The sequence below is a fragment of the Lolium rigidum genome, chromosome 5, assembly GCF_022539505.1.
Source record: "Lolium rigidum isolate FL_2022 chromosome 5, APGP_CSIRO_Lrig_0.1, whole genome shotgun sequence".
NCBI lineage: Eukaryota > Viridiplantae > Streptophyta > Magnoliopsida > Poales > Poaceae > Lolium > Lolium rigidum.
This window is the reverse complement of record NC_061512.1, coordinates 114,401,895-114,410,809: the sequence shown is the minus strand read 5'-3', so window position 1 is coordinate 114,410,809 and position 8,915 is coordinate 114,401,895. Positions and strand designations below refer to the sequence as shown.

The 8,915-nt window shown below is 41.2% G+C and overlaps 1 long non-coding RNA gene and 1 other non-coding gene across 2 annotated transcripts; one reads left to right on the top strand and one right to left on the bottom strand.

Moving 5' to 3' along the window:
• The first annotated feature begins 395 nt into the window (after positions 1 to 395).
• Positions 396 to 501, top strand: LOC124658488. Its single transcript, XR_006989223.1, has one exon. It is a non-coding gene; the product is annotated as a small nucleolar RNA R71 (small nucleolar RNA).
• Positions 502 to 4,834: 4,333 nt separating this feature from the next.
• On the bottom strand, positions 4,835 to 8,010 carry LOC124653735. Its single transcript, XR_006988011.1, has 3 exons — positions 7,411 to 8,010; positions 6,121 to 7,249; positions 4,835 to 5,501 (listed from the first exon to the last, which is right to left on the bottom strand). It is a non-coding gene; the product is annotated as an uncharacterized LOC124653735 (long non-coding RNA).
• Between the last annotated feature and the right edge of the window lie 905 nt (positions 8,011 to 8,915).

Here is an 8,915-nt window from a genome sequence, read left to right as displayed (position 1 = left end):
ACTTCAGAAACTGAGCGTCCCACTGCTGCATAATATGTGCATTCCCCATTCATATGACCTGGTGAACCACACACATCACAAGCTGGTTTGGTCATTTGCACTGAAGCCAATGATACTGAAGATCTTTCAGAGAGGATACTGGCCATCTTCCTATTCATGATTTCAACCTGGGCTACCACTGCCTCCACTGATGAAATAGCATGAATTCCAAGAGATTTTGGCACTATGCTCTCTCACTTGACCACTTAAAATGATGTGATGCCATACTTTCAATTAGTGCAAAACCTTCATCCTGTGTTTTGTTCATTATCCAACCTCCAGCTGCTGAGTCAACATATGCCCTAGTCTGATGATTCAATCCTTTGTAGAACGTCTGCAAGACTAACCAGCTCTCCAATCCATGATGTGGACACATTCTAATCATGGTGTTGTATCTCTGCCAGGCATCATACAGACTTTCTCCATCAAATTGGGCAAATCTAGTTATCTTGTCCCTATATTCTGCTGCCTTTGTGGGAGGGGGGGGTATCTCTCTCCAAGAATGCCTGCAGTAAATGCTCCCAAATATCTTTCAATGTAGAAGGCAATGAGTGCAACCATATCCTTGCACCATCTCTCAGAGAAAATGGAAACAGAGATAGCTTGATAACATCAGGAGACACTCCATTTTGCTTGGATGTATTGCAATATTCCAAGAAGGTAATAATATGCTCACGAGGATCTTCTACTGCGGAGCCCCCAAACTGACGATGCTGAACCATATTTATCAATGCAGGTTTCAACTCAAAGTTGTTGGCCTGGACCACAGGGGCAACAATTCCTGAAGAAATGGACCGTCCCTTAGGAATCCACAAATCTCTAAGCAACACACGGTCTCTCATCTTGGCAATAGATTCTACCGATGCGAGTCTTAGTTCTCTTCTTCTTCTCAGGAGAGTTCTCTCAATTTCAGGATCAAACAACAACGAATCGTCTGCTTCTCTATTTTCTTTCTCACCCATCCACAGTTCCTGCACATCACATCCAAAACCATAAACTAAACCAGGAACTCGTTATGGGTTAGTTGAAATTACCAGAACTGATGGAACACAACGAATAAACACAACTAACAAGGGTTAGCACTAGATCTGCTCTACTTATGCTTGAAACAGAAGTCAATCCTCGGCAACGGCACCAAAATTGATCGCAGCAATTTAGTAGGGTTTAGGTATTGTCATGGTTCTCCTCAGGGATTAAGCTACCGTTCAAACATGTTCAAACATCCTAGTTAGCAAGGTTGTAGGGTTTGTTTAAGAAGGGAAATTCTCTAAATCGTAACACAACATGGATCACTTTTCACAAGGTGGTGACACGAGCAAGGAGAATAAGAGAGAAAATAGGCTCGCAACTCAATCACTTGTAACTCAGGTTCATGGTCCACAACGGATCAACAAGCACTTAGCAAAAGGATGAGGAGAAATCGAGTTCGAGCTTCAAATGTTGCTTTACACGAGTGGCACGCGGTTCAACAACAAGGATCAGAGGGAAGAGTACAAGCTTGCGACGATCTACTTCAGGTGTTGATGTAGACGCGGGCGAAGCAAGGATCAGGAGGAAGATTTCTGTTGCTGGATCGATGTTGATGGCGATGCCCTTCACCGCTCTAGATCTCGATCCGATATGGACTCTTCCTCCTCTTCCCGCTCAAAAATGGGTGGATGTGGTGGCGTCCCTCCGCGTGTGTGTGTCCTTTTCACCACCCTCTACACTCCTTATAACCTCTGAGAAACGAGATCTCTTGCCTGCAGTGGTTGGCGCCCTTTTGCACAAGCCCCCCTCTAATACTTTTCTTTTCCTGAGACAAGTGTTTGAATTTGAATCCGCGACGTGTCGTGTGATACGTCCCAAACGTATCTATAATTTCTTATGTTCCATGCTACTTTTATGATGATACTCACATGTTTTGTACACATTATATGTCATTATTATGCATTTTCCGGCACTAACCTATTGACGAGATGCCGAAGAGCCGAGTTGATGTTTTTCGCTGTTTTTGGTTTCAGAAATCCTAGTAAGGAAATATTCTCGGAATTGGACGAAATCAACGCCCGGGGGCCTATTTTTGCACGAAGCTTCCGGAAGACCGGAGGACTTACGAAGTGGGGCCACGAGGCGCCGCCACAACAGGGCGGCGCGGCCCGGAGCTGGCCGCGCGGCCACGGCGTGTGGGGCCCTCGTGTGGCCCCCTGACCTGCCCTTCCGCCTACTTAAAGCCTCCGTCGCGAAACCCCGATGCCGAGAGCCACGATGCGGAAAACCTTCCGGAGACGCCGCCGCCAATCCCATCTCGGGGGATTCAGGAGATCGCCTCCCGGCACCTGCCGGAGAGGGGAATCATCTACCGGAGGTCTCTTCATCGCCATGATCGCCTCCGGATCGATGTGTGAGTAGTTCACCCCTGGACTATGGGTCCATAGCAGTAGCTGGATGGTTGTCTTCTCCTCATTGTGCTATCATGTTAGATCTTGTGAGCTGCCTATCATGATCAAGATCATCTATTTATAATCCTTCATGTTGTGTTTGTTGGGATCCGATGAATATTGAATACTATGTCAAGTTGATTATCAATCTATCATATATGTTATTTATGTTCTTGCATGCTCTCCGTTGCTAGTAGAGGCTCTGGCCAAGTTGATACTTGTGACTCCAAGAGGGAGTATTTATGCTCGATAGTGGGTTCATGCCTCCATTAAATGCAGGACGAGTGATAGAAAGTTCAAAGGTTGTGGATGTGCTGTTGCTACTAGGGATAAAACATCGATGCTTTGTCTAAGGATATTTGTGTTGATTACATTACGCACCATACTTAATGCAATTGTCTGTTGTTTACAACTTAATATTGGTGGGGGTTCGGATGATAACCTGAAGGTGGACTTTTTAGGCATAGATGCATGCTTGGATAGCGGTCTATGTACTTTGTCGTAATGCCCTGATTAAATCTCATAGTACTCATCATGATATATGTATGTGCATTGTTATGCCTTCTTTATTTGTCAATTGCCCAACTGTAATTTGTTCACCCAACATCTGTTATCTTATGGGAGAGACACCGCTAGTGAACTGTGGACCCCGGTCCTATTCTTTACATCTGAAATACAATCTGCTGCAATTGTTCTTTACTGTTCTTTGCAAACAACCATCATCATCCACACTATACATCTAATCCTTTGTTTACAGCAAGCCGGTGAGATTGACAACCTCAGCTGTTACGTTGGGGCAAAGTTACGTGATTGTGTTGTGCGGGTTCCACGTTGGCGCCGGAATCCCTGGTGTTGCGCCGCACTACACTCCGCCACCATCAACCTTCAACGTGCTTCTTGGCTCCCTACTTGGTTCGATAAACCTTGGTTTCTTACGAGGAAACTTGCTACGTGCGCATCACACCTTCTTCTTGGGGTTCCCAACGGACGTGTCAACTACACGCATCAAGCAAATTTACGGCGCCGTTGCTTGGGGAGATCAAGACACGCTGCAAGGGAGTCTCCACTTCCAATCTCTTTACTTTGTTTTTGTTTTGCTTTATTTTATTTACTACTTTGTTTGCTGCACTTATATCAAAACACAAAAAAATTAGTTGCTAGTTTTACTTTATTCTTGTCTTGTTCTCTATATCGAAAACACAAAAAAATTAGTTGCTTGCATTTACTTTATTTAGTTTGCTTTATTTACTACTGCTAAAATGGGTACTGTTGAGAATACTAAGTTGTGTGACTTTACTAGCACAAATAATAATGATTTCCTATGCACACCTATTGCTCCACCTGCTACTACGGCAGAATTCTTTGAAATTAAACCCGCTTTACTTGAATCTTGTTATGAGAGAGCAATTTTACGGTGTTAGTTCGATGATGCTTGCTTGCCCATCTTAATAATTTTGTTGAACTATGTGAAATGCAAAAGTATAAGGATGTAGATGGTGACATTATAAAATTGAAATTCTTTCCTTTCTCCTTAAGAGGAAGAGCTAAAGATTGGTTGCTATCTCTGCCTAGAAATAGTATTGATTCTTGGACTAAGTGTAAGGATGCTTTTATTGGTAGATATTATCCTCCCGCTAAAATTATATCTTTGAGAAGTAGCATAATGAATTTCAAGCAATTAGATAATGAACATGTTGCTCAAGCATGGGAGAGAATGAAATCTTTGGTAAAGAATTGCCCAACCCATGGACTGACTACTTGGATGATCATCCAAACCTTTTATGCGGGACTGAATTTTTCTTCGCGGAACCTATTGGATTCAGCTGCTGGAGGTACCTTTATGTCCATCACTTTGGGGCGGCAACAAAGCTTCTTGATGATATGATGATAAATTACTCTGAATGGCACACGGAAAGAGCTCCACAAGGTAAGAAGGTAAATTCTGTTGAAGAAACCTCTTCCTTGAGTGATAAGATTGATGCTATTATGTCTATGCTTGTGAATGGTAGATCTAATAATGTTGATACTAATAATGTTCCTTTAGCTTCATTGGTTGCCCAAGAAGAACATGTTGATGTGAACTTCATTAAAAAAAAATTTCAACAACAATGCTTATAGGAATAATTCTAGTAACAACTATAGGCCATATCCTTCTGCTAATGGTAATGGTTATGGTAATTCTTACAAAAATAATAGGAGTGTACCCCCTGGTCTTGAAGCCATGCTTAAAGAATTTATTAGTACACAAACTGCTTTTAACAAATCTGTTGAGGAAAAGCTTGATAAAATTGATATTCTTGCTTCTAAGGTTGATAAACTTGCCTCTGATGTTGATCTTTTAAAATTGAAAGTTATGCCTAATAATATCTAGTATGGCGGATTGAAAGACCTATAGTTCACATATTGATCTTAGTATTTGTTAGGATCAGGATGATGCAGATAGTAGGTGCACCACATCAAGATAAATGATCGTGTGGCAGAAGATAAATAGTCCTAAATTGTTGTTGATACCATAAAATGGAACAGTGAAGCCGAAATATATTGGAGGCTCCAGTGTAAAGAAAGGCTTAAGATAACATAATCAATAGCTGCCTATGGTTGCTTATATACACAAATTGTTCTAGCTTCTACAATGCAAATGTCCAGAGGCAACAGGTGTACGCCCAATAACTTTCATAACACATGACATATCCCTTAAAAAACATAACACGTGACATATATGCTTCTTAGCAACTTAAATGGCCCTATAAAGGAGAGATAATTTAGCCACTGGTTGACCTTATTTGTCATTGCATTACATTGTAAGAGAAGCTTACAGAAAAAAATCCGGCAACCGTAGATGTTGAAATATTTATCAAGAGCTTACAACTGCTGAGGTAATTAATATATGACCAAGGAATGCACAAAGCATGGGTAATAACGCAGCTAGGATCGGAATACATATATATATAGCTGTTTATTGAGTAACTGACTTGGTATTTAGGCAAGTGGTACCTGAACAGAACAACAATCATTGTGAAGGGCCAAGGCAATGAAGGCGACCTGCAATGAGTTACAGAAATAAAGCTGAAGCTAAGTGTTATAATAGGCTAGTTTATCGACCAATCTATTTCAGAGAAGTCTATCAGTAGTACTCTACCTGACACGAAACAATAAGCAGTAATGCTAGGACAGTTTTAGACTAAATTCTTACGAAGTAAGATAGAATTTTTTATCTAAACAAATTGGGAGGTGAAAGCAAGGGCAAAGATGAGTAGGAGTATATTAATGAAGATTAAAGAAATTAAATAGCTGGTGCCAAATCATGTTGCTTTGCTCACTGATATGAATCTAAAACTAAGTTGTGTGCCAACGCAGAGGGCCAAGTAACTAACCGACCAATTCACTATAAATGGAAAAACTGTTAGTAATATTTTTTACCGTGTACTTACAAATTTTGTTCCTAGAACAAATCTGCAGTATTGGATGGAGCCATGCAGTTCAGTGGAAAAGGATTGCAAGAGTAAAATAAAACACACACATGCATTTTATTCTCGTGCAGATCTGTTCAGGTAGAGTGCAGTGAACATCCTCTGTTTTTTGTTTGTTTGTTGAACTAATCATATTTCAATACCATATTGTGCTACCTAAAAGAAGGATAGAAATTTATATTATCCCCAACCTGTTCTAATTTCCTATTGGCTCCATGCATGCTCCATGAATCTTTCACAGCTGTTTGAGAATCCCTTGTCAGTTTATAAACTTGGCCTGCATCATGATGCCTTATAAGAGATAAGTTCCTTTTGGGCATCAAGAGGGGTGTAAGTTCATGTACTTGCTTTGGTTGCCCATGACATAGGAGCATCTATTTATAAACTTGATCTGCATATGACTTTATCTGGACATTCTATTTTCATTCATTCGCCATTACCAATCATCCAAACATCAAGGTCTATAATAATTACCGTACCTGCATAGCAAGTGCTATTTAATTCAAGAGTATTTATGTACCATTTACATGGAGGTGTGATAGGAAGCATAAAGCCAAATTTGAAAGCATCTAACTCAGTGGTGTATCCATAACCCATTCGACATTGATGTCAGGCACAACTATTTCTTTTCCAAATTCAGATAAAAGGGAATGTACATGAATACATAATCATATAAATATGAAAAGTGTATTGAGTATGAAAATTCTGAAAACCTTTAAACTGGCCAAACGTTGCCATCCTGAATAAGGTCGGGAACATGGAACCGCGTGTCTTTTGACTTTGAATAGGGAGGTAACGTTAGAAAAAAAAATCTATATGCTTCGAGAGGCCATGAGCGCGGTGAAGAAACACAACAATATCACGAATTTGGTCATCTGATATAGACTAAAGGATTTTCAGACAACTCCTCTATATAAGCAGTTGAAAATCTTTGTCCTAAAAAGCAAATGGAAAGTGGTGGGAGTAAGTACCTATAACAACTGATCAAACCAACAGTTTATTTTTCCAAAACACTCACCTTTCAGGTTTCCAAAACACTCACCTTTCAGATTAAATCTTATATTCTCAGAATCTGGCAGGAGAAGGCCAATACCAACCCTCTCCGTTTCTGATCGACCGGGTTCATTTGACAATGTTTCATCACTGACATATACTATCCTCAGTGCTTCACCAAACCAGGTGATTAAGTATAGTCTATCAAGAGATATCTGAAATAGTGGATAAAACATCTTGCTTTGATTCAGAGCTTTTTGCCACCCCATACTCAGCAGCACTTCGTCCAAACAATCTTGAAGAAGTAAAACAACCATCAGGAGCTAGCTGAAATATGAAAACAAAAACAATTTAGGATGGATATGATCCATAAAGTCAAACAAAGTAAACTTAACGGTGAATCAGACTAAATGCAAGAAATATCTAACACAATAGTACTTTGAAGATTCAATCAGGAAATTGGCGAGATGTCCATGGTAAAGTACTACAGGCGTTGGCAGGCCGCAGAAGACAGCGCACGTTGATAGGAGGGGGATAGTGTAGGGCAAGTTGCCATATCCAATAGACTAAGTAGCTGCCTTTGTAGTCTCTGTTGTGCGCCAGCAATCTGCCGCTGCAACCTGGTGGCCGGGCGCGACGTTGCCGGGAAGGCGAGACCAGCGGTCAGCTCTTCCCGCTCCGTACAGGACCTCTATTGGGGGGCAGAAAGGAGAAAAGGGGAGTCGCGGCCGCTCTCCTCCTGTATGATGGAATTCATAGGCGGTGGCAGCCTTGGCGATCCTCTTCGTTGTCGACGGCAACCTGTACTGCCTAGACAACTTGAGGCCGTCGTCCCGTGTGGGCAGAGGTCGCAGTGCCGGCAGTGGCCATCGCGCCGAGTGCCGGGCCCTTCCTGGGGCCGTAGTTTTCTGCGGTGAGCCGCTCCACCTCACAAATCTAGGGCAGTGTCTGGGACGTGGGATCTCGGCCAGGGAGGAGCTCCCAGAGGGAGGCAAGAAGATTCGATGGAGAGATCGTGGGGAGAGGCGGGGAGGAAGAGTATCTATCATGGGACACGCGAAACCAATCCAAGATCATCTCGATTGTTCGCGTGGGTACTCCAGCGCTTTGACCACCGCTTTGACCAAAGCTAACAACGTGCGGAAAGAAAGGTAACCACCGTAGCAGCCGGTAACCGGTAACCCTCTGGAGAAAAAAAAGTAGAAACTGAAAACATCGATGAAGTGAATCAATATACGACCAGAAAAGGCAACAACGTGTCAGATAACCATTGCATAAACGAACAGATAAATAGCAATCTACAGTTACCAAAACATTTAGAGCGCATGAATCTGTTTAGCCTTTATATAGTGTATAATATAATGTTCATTACGAAATTTGGACTATTTCATTCATTGTTATATGGTTGGAAACGGAAAATGCCGCATGTGGTAAATGGTTTAATGTCTTGAATAATGTGATACTTGGCAATTGTTGTGCTCATATAGATCATGTTTAAGCTCTTGCATCATGTACCTTGTACTCATTAATGAATAACTACATAGAGCTTGTTAAAATTTGGTTTGCATGATTGATCTCTAGAGTCTAGATATTTTCTGGTTGAGGTGTTTGAACAACAAGGAGACAATGTAAAGTCTTATAATAGCTACAATATGTTCATATGTGAGCTTTGCTGCACCTTTTATACTTGAGTTTGCTTCAAACAACCTTGCTAGCCTAGCCTTGTTGTTGGAGATATGCCCAAGAGGCAATAATAAAGTGGTTATTATAATATCTTTGTGTTTATGATAAATGTTTGCATACCATGCTATAATTGTATTAACCGAAACATTGATACATGTGTGTTATGTAAACAACAAGGAGTCCCTAGTAAGCCTCTTGTATAACTAGCTTGTTGATTAATGGATGATCATGGTTTCGTGATCATGAACATTGGATGTTATTAATAACAAGGTTATGTCATTAGTTGAATGATATAATGGACACACACCAA